This window comes from Pinus tabuliformis, chromosome 8, assembly GCF_031772625.1.
Source record: "Pinus tabuliformis cultivar Carrire ecotype Pingquan chromosome 8, CPIR1, whole genome shotgun sequence".
In the NCBI taxonomy this organism is placed as follows: Eukaryota; Viridiplantae; Streptophyta; class Pinopsida; order Pinales; family Pinaceae; genus Pinus; species Pinus tabuliformis.
The window spans coordinates 538,067,047-538,082,890 of NC_142294.1; positions in this window are offsets into that span (position 1 = coordinate 538,067,047).

A 15,844-nucleotide genomic window follows, 5' to 3' on the forward strand; every position below is an offset into this window, starting at 1 on the left:
ATTAAATTTGATTCTTTCACTGTCACATTAAATAAATAATTAACTTGTAAATATACTTCTTTACCAAAAAAAAGGATTGATATTTGTTAGTGAGGGAGAATTTTTAGCATAACTTGTGAATATTGTTCTGGTAGAAGTAAACGATCATCGAGAAGGGTATTCTATTGCATTGTATATTCTTACTCATCTATCATTTCCTGATGATCTCGACCTCTTCCTCTATTAGGTAAGTTTAGACATGTTTCCTTTGCAGTGGATACCTAAATGCCAAGTATGGCTCATAATAATCTAGTTTATAGGGATGGTTTTTTCTTTGTCCAGGGTGTGAATTCAAGATTTTCATACGGTAACCCACCCATCTCGTAATATTTTTCGCATCTTACTAACTCCGGAAGTTATGGACTCACATTTCCTAGTTCCTTCAACATGGTTCTCTCAAGTGTGCTAGAATCCTCCACCAAACAAAAATTTAGGATATTTTTTATATCAAGTAATTTATAAAAAGTAAGAATGTTTGTTTTCACCAAATAATATTATTATAAGAAGGGTACAATTTTTGTTTGCGAAGAAAAATTGTAATTTTAGTCAACCTAAAAATCAAGGAAAAATAAAATTAAATTTTGCAGATGCCTGTAGGCATTCCTTTAGATCAACCTTTCGACTGATGACCAAAAAGAAAAAGAAAAAAATTAAAAAAAATAAAAAATTACATGAAACTTTCAAGACAGAGCCAGTCAATAGTTGGTGCCTAAAAGCCAAAAACCAAACAAAAAGAAGAAAGGTGGTACTAAGGAAAAAATCTTAGTCACCCTTTAATACCCTTCTTCTTTTCTACTTTTTTCCATCCTCTGTGATCAAGAGTGGACATTACAATGATTATTGGTTGTCTATTGTTTACCTCGGATGTTCTTTATCTGAATCTGAGCTCTTAGACAAATAAGGATGTTTGGGTCCTCTGATTTCCTTCTCTTTTTGCATTTATTGATCAAGATTTCCTTCTGCATCTGGATTTTATGACCTTGCTCCCACCATTCCTTCTTGATTGATTACTTCGTTTGTTGGAGGATTTGAGTTATCCTTAGTTATGGGATCCTCTTCCTCTTCCTCATCTAGTTGTTCTCCTGAGAATTGTCATCCCTTAGGCTTCTTGGTTGGTTTCTTTTTCTTTATGGGATCTTTCTTTGACAAAGGACATGAGTTTTGTAAATGTCCAATTTGTAGACAAAAGCGACACCTGAATGTTGTATTCACATAATTTAAGAATTGGGTCCAGCACTCATTGTTTTGTTGTAGAAGAATACGATCAAGAAGTCCTTTGTTGAGGTCCACCTCTACACAAACTTGGGAAAAAGTATATATTTCTCCTTTTGTTCTTTGTGAACCCATCTTGATGTATCTTCCCAGCAGGTTACAAATTCCTTCGAGGACTTTTGGATGCCATAAATGAAGGGCTAAATTATGAAATATTACCCACACTGGCATTTTTGAGACCACCATTGAGTTGGCATCAAATTATGGGAACAATGGAGTGATAAATAGTCCTAGTTTACCCCAAAACGATGGGACCTCTTGTATAACATACTCTCTGGTCTCTGATGATTCAAATTTAACTATGAGGAAACCCTTTGACCATAAATAAACCTCATAGTTTGGTGTCCAAGTCATAAAAATCCACTGAAATAGATCCAGAGGTTTTGGAAAAAATCATTAAACCTGCAAATAATTGCCTGGGATTGACAGGTTGCACGAATATTAGTTGACTATGCTAGATCTATTGTCATTGCCAGGATTTGTTTTATCTGCTCCACAATATAGGCTCCATGAATGTTTAGGGTCTATTCAGATTTACCTGATGCAATAGATTTACCTTTAAGAGTGTCTTTAAAGGAAGTCGATCCATAAATTCGTCCAGGAAAGACTCCTCGCAACCTCAGGTTAATGATGATTGTGGAGTTCCTATCTACGCCATAGTCCTATAGTTGTTGATCATCCTTCATAGATTTACCGACATAGACCAGAATTTGCACCTCCATTGGAATATGGGATCTGTTATGGATCTCCCTTTTCAAATATCGTACCAAGAATCATTTTTTGACCCCCATGAGGATAGATATTCCAAATGGGGTTTGAGTGAAAATTTGAAATACTACACATTTTCCCATGATAAGTGCTTTCTCACTTTTCTTTGGTGGACACTCGTTTGGAATAAAAAATTCCTCTCACACATATTTCATCGACCTGGGGAGACCCTCCTTTTTGTCTTCATCGGGTTCTACCAAGAAAGGATGTAGAAAGCATAGATAAATTCTTGTACAGAGGAGGACTACCAAATCAGTATAACACTTTGGCGGATCTGCTACATGGTCTATAAAGTGTTCAATATGCATCTGAAACATAAGGATTTGGTCTCGTAAATCTCACATCCATGATTATCGAGCACAATCTTTAAACCATAGGAAAACCCTCCATGGTCGTGGTCATTGAATGAGCTAGAATAAAAATCATGAACATAAATGGAAACATACTCTAGCGATTGAATAAAATAGCCACCACACACAGAGGAGCTATACCACCATTTACCAATCCATGGCAAGAGCACTGCGGTTGTGGAAAAAAAGTTGGGCACGCCAGTGGCAACCCTTTGTTGGCAAATCTGATGCATTTCTCTCAAGACATCTAGATCCCAGTTTCGACTTTCCACACCTTCATTTTTTAACCAAACATTGTTCCTCCTCAGCCACATCTCAAAGGTCCCCACTGTCATTTGCATCGAGATAACAAAAGAACCAATCTCCATTGTTTGGCCCTTCCCCAGTGGTGTAAGCCAACTCATGGCAAGTGGCGACATCCGGGGAAGAGAAACATAACAGACAAACCCTAGAATCAATCACATAGACCATTTTTTCTGGAGTGATTTTTCTCCTCTAAACTTCATAAGCAGGGTACAATTGTCATAGGATATTAAACCAATTTCACTTTAGAAAAATCAAATTCTCCCTTTTAACTTTTTGGAGATTCACATCTAATATATAGATAGATCTATTATTGAGAATGTTATGACAATTAACCATAATGATACAAAATTAGTATAGTCATCTGTAAGCCCCACTCTATGTGTGTTAAAATTATGGTTGGAATCTTAAGGTCATAGAGAAAGGGGGCTTGACTTTCAAACATATTTTTTGTCTCGTGGATTATGTTTTTCCATTTTGAACACGTTGATAATCCATGCCCACCCTCAATAAAATTAGAATTAACACGATTATTTTCCAATTGAAATAGCACTTACAATGCATTATGTAACTCCAATTTCATATTGGTCTCATATGATATTTTATGCATCAAATAATTTATAAAAATTAAGGTTTTTTTTTGAAAAAGCAACAAGATGATGGAGCTTAGTGGAAAGGAGTCACCTTCACTAAGTGAGCTTGCAGGCTATTTTTGGCGCAAAGTCTATTTTTAGACTATGTCTATTTTTAGACATACGGATCATGGTCTATGAGTTGCAGGATGTTGTTTATGGATGATTGGTCATGTTGGTAAAAATAGATGGACTTCTATTTTTAGACATATGGGCGGAGTCTATTTTTAGATTAGTAGTCTAAATTTAGAACAGTCGAATATTGTTGTCTCATAATAATATTTGGACTATAAACATTATCTTGTCCTCTTGGAGCACTTCAGTTTGAGCTACAGATGTGGCACATGGAGCTGTCAGAAGGGAATACGCTTTTCTTGTGAGTCAGTTGAGCTATTGCATGCAGGACTTCAGTTAGAACTCATGTGGATGAGTTTGGTGTAGTTGATTGTGGAGTTGATGGAGTTGTGTTCAGTTGAACTAGTTGTATTTAGTCTAACTGCAGAATACACTAGTGATGAGTTGTGTGAATTAATTATTAATTAATTCACTAATTATTAACTCATAAAGAAACTAAAGAATACATCAGTTAACTCAGTGCATGGACAGTTCAGTGGAGATAGGTGTTAGAGGTTGAGATTGCTATCAGTTGTGACTATAGTTGTGCATGAGATCTTGCATAATCAATGGGATTGAGTTATGCCAATGAGGACTGCGTAGTGTGGGCCAATACCAAGGCAATTGTAGCTTATGCTCACGTGATTTTCACTTTGGATTGTGCAGTGGAGGCAGGCAAAGCAGTGTAGGAGATTTGAACCTATGACTTGTTCGGATTTGAGCTAGTTTTGTGTGTAACAGGTGGAGATAGTACTGAGTACTTTTGAGGAGTATTGTACTATGTATTGTTACATGTTATCAATCATTATAATATACAGATAGTGTGGGGTTTTCAGCTGTATGCTTTCCCCGGGTTACATACTGTGTTAATGTGCGCATGCGATTGATGTTTCATTGTTTTTAATGCTGCTAAATTGATGATCAACGTAGAGGAGATTATGTATTGTGCATGTATTCCGCAATAGTGTATAATCAGGATAATCTCTATGAATAAGTGTCATATTATTCAAAATTTCTACATTTTTTGTTTTGCTCATATTTTAGTCGATAAATGGCAAGTAGTCATGCTGTCACTTGAGTAATTAATTGGTTTAGTTATCAAGTTGTTAGGTAGTCGCACTATGATGAGTAATTAGATGTATTTTCTCTCCTAGATGGCTCAAATCATCTTAATTGATACATAGGTGATGATGTAGAGTAGTTTAACGTAGAGTCATTGATGCATAGTCATTCAACAAATCCATCCAATATCTTCCTACAACATTTTAAATAGGTCGAAACTATATAAATCTTTTAATATATTTAGCTATTTTGAATTAAAAACTCTACCCAAAGGCCCTTGTTTTAGTGGCCAGGTCGAATATGGGGGCTTTGCTTGGTTTTCCGTCGAGGTCGAATTTGGAGGTTTTTGCTGGGTTTTTCGGCTAGGTCAAATTTGGAGGTATTTGCTTGTGTTTCCTACCAAAACATAAATCATGGTGTACATTTAAGTACATTTAAGCTGCATTAAATGTAAAATTTCCTATCTGCATTTTCCATTCCCGCAATTTTTTTCATGACTTTATTTTCCATCTCGTGATTATTTTCTTCTTGGTTAACTATCAATATTCATTTCACCTCCATTAATTTGAAAGATGGCCTCAAAAATCTACACACGAAGAGCATGTTGTATGACCAAAGAAAAATGGAGGAATAAGAGTTTCAATAAAAGGAAGAAGAAGAATTTCAAAGAAAGGAGTTGTTGTAACATACCTCTTGGAACTGGGGAAATGACTGATAGGGGAGCCTTTCTCTCTAGGTGAGGATGGGTTCTATGACTCACATTATTTAAGTTTGGTTTTGGGTTGGATTGAATTATGAAGATTTGAATGATGAAACTTTTTGTTCTAGATCAGAAAACATATCTTACATCATATTTTAAATTTGCAAGGTCAAGCATTTTGTCTCAAAGTATTTTAAGCGAAGCGAAAAACATATCCTTGGCAACCACTGGACAACAATAGTCTAGGTAGTAATAGAGGGGTTGCAGTTCATATACATGTTAAACTGCGAGCTGTAATGGATATTTTGGAGAGTTAAATTCATGTTTGGTTGTCAATGTACCTAGTTATGAGATCTAGAATACTAATTTATATTTACCACTTAACAGAATTAGATGTCAAGTGTACTTTACATGGAGATATTTCGGCATTCCAGCTCTGTAAAGGGACTAGAAATTTGACTATTTTCTTTGACACCCTTGTTGTTGATAGTGTGGTGCATCTTTGTTTACTCTATTCACCTATCCAATTTGAGGTTTGTGACTATAAGCATTGTTTTTACCCTTTTTGTTGAATCTATTCATGCGTCTAATGAAGCTCCTCAAATTCTTCCTATTCTTTGCAAGCGATGAATGATGTAGTATAAGTTATCACATGCAGGATATATATATATATATATAGATATATATATATATTTCACAACCGATGACTCTAACATTGATCATAGTATTTATCTTACTTTATAGAAAAAGGAATTTTGCAATTGAGGTTATTTACATCTAGTCGAATGTAAACATATCCAGCCTAGGCAAACACTACACGTGCAAAATTCACTTGATCAACATACAAAACCATTATAACATGTTGTTGTAATGCATACACTATAAGATTACATATGTTAACCCCAAATTTCATCATGAATACAACCCCTTGTGGCCTCTCTATGTGGACTTCTTAGATAAGGAGCAATAATAACTATGCAGCCCTGTTAATCCATATGTTGGTTGTAATGTAGAGGAGATTTAAACTTGTAGATCCACTAATTATATTAATTAGTTGTAACCCTTGAACAATCTTATGTATATACACAAATTTATGGTCTGGTCCTTACATATGATACCATCGGTTGTCATGTTCTAATAGGTAGCATGTTTCAAAGTAAATTTTGTAGCATCTAGGTATATGAAAATCAACGGTGGTGTATTAAACCTTATGCAATGAAAACCTGAGATTTATTTGCATATAAAAGAAACCATTAGAGGTAATTTCAGTAACAACAATTATCTCCTCTACAACATTCCAGTGTTTCTCATAATAGCACACAATGCAACCAGGGAATAAGCATGATGTAATAGACTAAAGTGCTATGTAGGTGTTATCCCAAAGCCCTTAAAGCACCATACCAACTTTGTAACTTTAAGTTCTAAGTATAAAATGGAATATAGTTTATTAGGTCCCTATAATACTAGTGTAGCCCCCTATTGTTATTGTTGTTCTCGTGTTGCCCTCGTATTATTATTGTTGTGCCCCATAGAAGCCCACTATTATTATTATTGTGCCCTTACATTATTATTGTTATGTAGGCTCTAATTATATTGTGACCCCTTAGAATTCTATATATATCAAGGAGGTCTTATCATTTGTATAAAACAATAATTGTTCATTTATGTGATGTAAAGGAGGTTTCCCTATCGAAGAGGATATTTCTCAAGTCATTGATCTCTATTTTATTCTTTTTTGTGAGATGGTTTATAACATTTGGTATTAGAGTTTTGGATTCTAGGGTTTCGCTTCTTCAAACAGGTCATCTTGGAATTTTCACTATAACTTTTTTCTACGAGGTTTCAGAAGTTGATATTGCAACCACATGGACATGAAATCTTGATGAAGTTCATGTACAGATTTTATATCTTGGTTCATTATATCTTATGAGATATGATCCGAGGAAGTTGGGGTTTTGTAGGGTCCAGAATTCAGTCTAAAACATGTGACCTAGGGAAATTCGTCATAACTTTCTCTACGAGCATCAGATTTGAATTTCGCAAAAACTGAATGAAATTTCACGGACAGTAGTTTTTCTTGTATCATTTTCAAGTTCAGAGGTTGTAACAGTGACACGTGGAATTACCTACAAGTTCAATATATTGAACTAGTTCATAATCAGGTCATCGTAGGATATTGGGCATAACTTTATCTTGAATAATCCAATGTAAGTTTGACTTATGGAATTGGAATGAAGACTCAAAGGGAAACCACAGGAAGAAATTTCAGACCTTGTAGAGCCGAAATTACAGAGATACAATAGTTTCAATATAGAGCTCCTAAAAAGCAAGAAAAATGTGTGTAATTTTTAAAATTTTGCATAACTTTGGTTTGAAAAATCAGTTTGAAGTGATTCAAAGGGCATAGTGAATCATATGTATCATTGTTTGATTCAAAAGTTCCGCAAAGAAAAAAATGGACACACCTAGTAAGAAACTAGAAAGCTTGACTATGACACATGAAGAAGAGGAAGAAATTCAACATGATATATCAAAGTTATGAGACCAAGTGCAACAAATTTCTCTCTGTTAAAGAGTAACCAAAAATGAATTGGAATTGATGTTGAATTTTAAGATGGATGGTTTATATGTAAAAACAAAAAGGGACATGGAAGGTTTGAAGGATGGTTTAAAAGAAGACGTGGAAGCAATGATGAATGTCAATATGGAAGAATTGAAAAAGTTACTGCAAGAAAGGCTTCCCAATGGTGACAAGATAATCCATGAAAATCATGATGAGAACAAAAGGAATATGCGTTATGATTTTAGAGACTCCAACGTTTGGTTAAATACAAACTATATTCCAAGTATGAATATGATTTGATGGTAAGGTTTCGGTAACATGGATACTAAATATGGAGTAATATTTTGATCTCTATGATGTGCAACACACACAAAAGGTACGCATTGCATCTTTATATTTAGAACCCAATCAGTTTGTATGGAATTGATGTATTTTTTCTCATAAACCCCTTGTCACTTGGTCAAATTTTACAGAGGAATGATAACACATTATGAAGATACAAAGAGAAACACCTTCTTTAGCCAATTGATAAATCTCAAACAAAAGGGTTCAGTGGCAGAGCACATTGAGGACTTCCAAAAATTAAATATCAAGATAACTCATATTCTATAGGACCATAGGATTGATGTTTTCATAGGGAATCTAAAGGATAACATCCAACAAGAAGTTTTCCTTTGGGAACTTGATTCATTGGAGAAGACATTATAGGTGGCAAGAAAAGTTGAAAGAAAAATATGGAAAAAAGGAAGTCTACCACTCACAACTGTAAAAATGGAAGTTTTGTTGCTCCTAGCCTTCCAAAACCTACAAGGTTGAAACCAAAACAATTGGAGGAAAAAATAGCAAAAAGGCTTTGTTATAGTTGTGATAGAAAATACACTAAAGGTCGTAAGTGTCCTTAGAAGAAATCATTTTACATAAATTGTGAAGAGGAGGAAGGAAAGGAACAAGAAACATCAAAAGAGGATGATATACACTAGGAACCAACTCCTGAGGAAGAAGAAATGAATTTGACCATATCTTGTAATGCATTAGAGGGAATTACCACTCCTAAAACTCTCAAGGTAGAAGGATATATCAAGAAGAAAAAGGTAATAGTGTTGATTGATTCGGGTAGTGCCCATAATTTTATTCATTGTAAGATAACAAAGGAATTGAATTGTTTTCTATATCCAACACCAAAGTGTCAAGTGATGGTTGCAAATGGAGGAAATATAAATTTCTCTAGAAAGTGCCATAATATCAACTTAACCATGGGGGAATATGTATTGAATAGTCCAATGCTTTCCATACCAATGGGTGGTGTTGATGTTGTACTAGGAGTCTAATGGTTACAATCTTTGGGGACAATAAATTTTAATTTTCAAGAACTTTTCTTGAATTATTTTTGGGAAGGAGAGGAAGATAAATTAAGCGGTATCACAGGGAAAACAAGAAAGATAATAAACTCTAATAGCATGACAAAGATTATGAAGAAATAACAACAAGGTGTAATTGCACAACTATGCTCACTAGATGTTCAAACAACGAAATCATCTATTTCTCCAAATCTCCAAAAGGTTTTGGACAATCATTCCAAGGTATTTGAGACGCCCCATGGCCTCCCACCTATTCGTGATCATGAACATGCTATTCATTTGATTCCAGGAAGTGTTCCTCCAAACATCAAGCCTTACAAATATCCCTATGTCCAAAAGAGTGAAATTAAACATATGGTTGCATAAATGCTAGAGGTTGGTATAATTCAACCTAGTCAAAGTTCTTTCTCTGCTCTAGTAGTATTGGTGCACAAGAAGGATGGATCATGGCGTATGTGTCCAGATTATACGAAGCTCAACAAGCTCACTATTAAAGATAAATTTCCCATTCTTGTTATTAATGAATTGTTGGATGAATTACATGGAGAAATTTACTTCACCAAGATGGATCTTCATTCAGGATATCATCAAATTAGAATGAAGGTTGAAGACATTTCAAAAACAAGAGAGCAACTATGGCCTAAGAGGTCTAGAATAACAGTGGGGCCTAGAGACAGGCTGTCTAAGTGGCTGACTTGTCTCCTGAGGGTTCTGTTGATGATGTTGGATGAATGTGTGTAATATTTCGTCATTTCCACTGCCTTAAGGTCACATATGAGGTCGAATTTGATCATAGTAGCCTCTCATCTCATGTTTACCCCGGTTAGCATGGTTACTCAGGTGGATGTGGAGGAGGGTGTTACATTTACATAAAAAAATTAAATGTATAGAAAAAAGAAAAAAAAATACATAAATGTGTTTTTAAATTTCTCAGAAAAAAGAATAATAATAATAATAATAATTGCAAAAAATCCATAATCAATATTTTCTAAAATTTTATATTAAAATAAAAATCCCAAATTTTTATATAAAAAAACCAAAACACATTTCCAATTTAAATTAAAAAAGAAAAAAGAAAGAGACATAAAAATAACTTTCAAAAACAAAACAAAATATAACAAATAAAAAACACAAAAGAACACTTTTAAAAACTAAATTCAAAACACCTTTTTTCAAACTAAAATTAAAAATTAAAAGAAACATCAAAAAATATAAATTACATAATAATAATAAACTATTTAAAATTTGAAAAAAAAATTTAATGAAAGAAAACATTAAAACTATTAAAAATTTCATGTATTTTGGGGATGGGCATTGTGTGATCCCTCCACCTACATTCCCATTCCTTTTGCCATGTTTATCCACGCAACCACTATCTAGTTGGCCATGGGCCATCTCAGCGACAACATGGTGGTGGAGTCTGCGTGGATGGGAAAGATGGAATGGTGTCCACCTTTGGTGGGGTGACTTACAAGTGACATGGTGGTGGAGCTTGTTTGGATGGATGTAGTGAGAGGATGGGAACTTGGGTGGAGGTTTGGGTTTTTCTCCCAAAAAAAAAAAAAACGAATTTTTAATAGTTTTAATGATTTGTTTCATTTGCTTTTTTCAACACTTTTTAATTTTTTTAATTATTTTTTCCCTTTTTAATTTTATTTTAAAAACAAAATAAATATGTTTTTTGGGATTTCTTTTAATGTTTTGTTTTATTTTTTAATATTAGTTTTGTATTTTTAAATAATTTTAGGTATTTGTAGTCAATTTTTAGTTTTTATTTTTAGCATCCATATTTCTTTCCTTTTTTGGTTTTTTTAAATTTTATTTTTCATTTTTGGGGTTATTTTTGTTTTTAATTGATTAATTTTCAATTTTTTCAATTGTATTTGTTGGAAAATTTGAATTGGGGGTTTTTATATTTTAAATATGTTTTAAAAAAGTTGTAATTTTTCTTTCTTTCTTTCAGATTTAAATCTTTTGTGAGATGACCAATTTTGATTTGATACTTATGGATCCATCCTAGTATGTTATGTCTGAATTCCACTTTCTTCAGGTTTCAAGGTGAATTCTAAGAATAGACATGTGGTATTGCCATGGGTTCCCCTCTCTCCCCAGTTGTGACAAACCTTTTCATGGAAGAATTCAAGACCAAGGCTTTAGCCTCTGCTCCTTTCCATCTGAAGTTATGGAAATAATTTTCCGATGATATTTATATTATATGATTCCATGGTCCTGATAAATTAGAAGTATTCAAGTAGCATTTGAATGATCAATCAAACTTTATCAAGTTTCCTATGGAGGTCGAGAGTAATGGAAGCCTGTCATTCCTTGATGTTCTTATCTCCAAGAATGTTGTTCCTTCCATCTCGCACCAGGTGTTCCATAAAATATGCATGTGGAGCAATACCTTCATGTTAAGTCCCATCATCATCCAACCCAGAAATTCAGTGTGTTAAACACCTTGGCCACCTGGGCATTAAGGATTTCTAATGAAAGCTACATTAATGAGGAAAAATCTCACCTCATTTATGTCTTTGTGAAAAATGTCTATAAGAAAAACCAAGGCATAAAGGTGTTCCAAAAATCTAGCTAGTATCTTAGATAAAAGAGAGACCTTGTTGATCCTATCACCAATGTTCAACTTTCCTTTATCCACAGAACCATAGATATAATTGCTCGCATATTAAGGAAGAATCAAGTTCCTACTTGTTTCAAGTCATTAAGCAACACTAGTGGTATCTTAAAATCTCTCAAGGATCCTGTTGACCTTTCAAACATGAAAGGGGTATCCTTAATGTCGTTCCCTTGAGGGGCTCCCTATGTTGGCGATACAGGAAGATCTGTTAAGCAAAGGATTCTAGAGCATGTGGAAGACATTAAACATAGTAGGTCTCATTCCTCAGCTCTAGTTGAGCATGTTGAGAAAACCAAACGACATATTCGCATTAAAGACTACATGATCCTATCAAAAAGTGGGCACTATCATCATAGGAAGTTCATAGAATCCATTGAGATTTAAAAACACTTGGGAAATCTGAATAGAGATGATGGTTGGAGGATTAGTAAGAATTTGGTTCCCGCCATTACTTTTAGATTTGGACAATGTAAACTTTGAAACGAGAACTGATATTGTTACCCATTTCGTAGAGATAGCAGAAAAGTGACCCGATTTTGAAAAGGGTTGATGCAGAACATACATATTTTTTTTGGAGCATAGTTTTTGGCAATTTAATTTTTTTTTTTATGTACATTACGTTTTATAATGCTAGTGATTTGCATGTTAATTTAAAAAATTGGTGATTCTGCATCAGGTCTTTTTTTTAAAAGACCTATTTTTTTACTTTAAATTTTCTAATGTATGAAATGTAAATAATTATTTTTTAAATTTAACAATTTTTGAAGTGGTCTTCTTCTTCATATTTTCTTGTTTTATTTTGTTTTTTGTAGTGAGGTTTTTATTGTTTTGCATATTTAAAGAAGAAGGTCGACATTTTGAAGTTTCGATATTCTAAATACTTATACATCGTTAATTAATTTTTCAATGCACATGAAACAATTGTCTCTAAAAAACAATAATTTTTAACAATTGACATAAAAATAACCATTTTCAACATAAATATAACTAAAAAATTACACATTTTGATAATATTTTGTAATCTTTTGCTAGAAATGACATGTCAAAATCACAATTTTTATAGGAAAATTTTAACTAAAAATGGTTAAATAATAGTTTTTTTTTTTTTTATGAATTTAGTGTCAAAAACATAATAATAATTACTGTTTTTTTCAAAAAATAGTGATTAACATAAAAATTAATGCGAAAATCACATAATACAAATATTGAGCACATAACAACATTAATTGAATGCTTATTCTTCTCATCAAATGTCAAAGTCAAAACATTACAAGTATAACTAATTAATAGTTACAAAAAATGAGTTTGATTTCCAAGCATAACTTAATCAACAATATCACGTAATCCAAACTCTTCATCCTCTAAATTTTCATCATTGTCTTCTTCCTCAATATTTGCTATTTCATTTTGCTCATTTTCCTCTTCTAATGGATCTTTGATGTCTGCTAATCTCCCAATGTATGCCTTTCCAATCATTCCATGTAATGGTGGTTGAGGTTCATTTTCCTTTTTTGCCACACGTGATTCACTGAAGTCCCCTTTCTTCAACGCAATTTCTTGCATTGCATCTAGAAGAAATTGAAGAACACTACTTCTTTGTTGAATAAAATTGCACCGTATTGGATCTTTTTCAATGACAATGCAATTTCTTTCTTTTTGAAGGCAACATGCTAGTGTTGTACCTAATTATCAAACAAAAAAGAAACAATGAAGTAAATTAGTACAATGACATATAAATTAAGAAAGAAGATATTGAAATTCAATTCCATATAATAAAACTTATCTGAGCCAGAAAATAAATCCAGAACCCAATCTCCTTCATTTGAACATATGTCTATAAGATAGTTAATCAATAACTGTGGTTTTTGATAAATGTTAACTATCTCTCATTTTTCTTTTTTGTTTTCATATGTTAGTTTTCTCACAGCAACATCATAAGCTAGTGCTTGGTTATGAATCTTTCCATCTACTCGATTAAAAATCATAGACATATAGCTATCATATTTTTCCCAACTATCAATATGGATGAACTCACAATCATTTATAAGTGGTTGATCTTCATGGTTAAGAAGACTTGAATTTTGCCTGTAACATGAAATAGTAAAAGTTCAATTAACTTGTACATAAATGAACTTTTTAACATTAATCAAATATACATTTTCAATGTCTTACCATGTAAGCTGCATCCTTGCGTTTGTTTTCCCTTTGAAGCTTGACAATAACATTTCCAATTGTGTGTCTAAATGAAATGTCACAAATATCCATAATGGTGATGATGTGACTTCGAGAAATACCACAACAACTTTACTAAGAGCTTGATAAGTATAAGGTTCACTATCACAGTCAATGTTTGGAATATTGAAACCATGGGGAATATCTGCAATAATTAGGGCATAATCCTTTTTAGGTATGAGTTTATCAATGTCTTCACAGTTGCCTTGTATTACTTGATATTGAATAGTGTCAAGCCCATTCCAAATGAAATGAGTAGGAGTTGGATCAAGTTCAACATTTCTAAGGCATTGCTTCTTCAGTATTTTGATCTTAATTTTTTCAATAAAGGTTCTGAAACTATCTGGTGTTTCGTTTGCATCCTTCCTCAGCTTTACTAAAATAAACAAATATATGTGTAAGTTATAAAATAAAAATAATATACAGATGAACAAAAATGAATGTATAAATCAACATACCTTTTTAAATACAAGATTTAAAAAAAAAAATTAATGTTGATGTAGAATGTGAATCTAGATAGTTTCCTACAATATTGTCCCAACCATCTTCATTCAAAAATTTAACCATTTGTTCTTGCATTTTAATGTAAACTTTGTGACTGCATAGATAAAGTAAAAAAAGTTAATATAATGATATGTATAACAAATAATACCAAGAACACTATGTTATATTTAAAAGGAAAGTTTAATCTAGAAAATAATTCAACAAACTTACTTTTGAAATTCCTCAGACATTCCCTCCAATGGTAATTCCCCTGACCTCACATGAGATAATATTTCTTTGACAAGTTTTTCATCCTTCACTCCTTGCAATGCTCTCCAAGGTGTGATAGTCATATCTTCTGGAAGCTGTTTCATTTCAGGACCTGGTTTATTGTTGCTACATATCAATGGTTTAGACCTTTTGACCTTCTAGTTTTTAATCCCAATGTTCTCCCACATGCTAAAACTCTCATTAATAAATTCCCATATCTCCCAAGTTCTAAATGCCAATTGGAAAATGTTGTCAATACCTATGAATAAATCAGTATTTACTCTGCTGTGTTTTGAACTGATTTTTTCCTTAATTTGATAGCCTATTTCCATACAACATTCTTTTCAGAAATCTACAGTAACATTTATCTTATCCACGCCACATTTTTTTTTCAAAATCACTATGAATAAATCTAACCCTTTATATGAAATTCATAGACATCCTATATTCATTATCTGAATTATGATCCCATGCCACTAACTTTGGTTTTGTATCTGATAAACCATCATAAATGATACATTTCATTGTTTCAAAACATGGGTTATTGGGATATTCCTCCATCAATTATCTTTGAGCTTCTACAGAATGGTTCCCCCCAACCACATAATAATTGTATTCAAAACATTTTGACTTATCAAATGCTTCTTTGTTGGGAACTTGAAATGGATCAACAAGTAGCACATAATTAACCACATGAGCATATGTATTGTACCTCATCAATGTCTTCAAGTTGTGAACATGCAAGTGGTATGGCTTTCTGATTTGATATTTACATTGTCTTTCACTTGCCTTATAGATTCGTCCCACATTAAGCTGAAATGTATGACCACCCTCAATTAAGTTTCTCTTTGTCAAGTTTTGTCGAATGGAATTTTTTTTTTTGTTTTAATAATTCCATCCTCTAAATCAACTCTTGGTGTAATGATTACTCTACTTTCTTTTGAACTTTCACTAGGATCTTCACTATTGGTAATGACTACTTGAGAATGTTCAACTTTACTTTTCTTCATCATAACATTCTCATCATTAACTAGAACAGATTTATTCTTGGGCATTGTTACTTTTG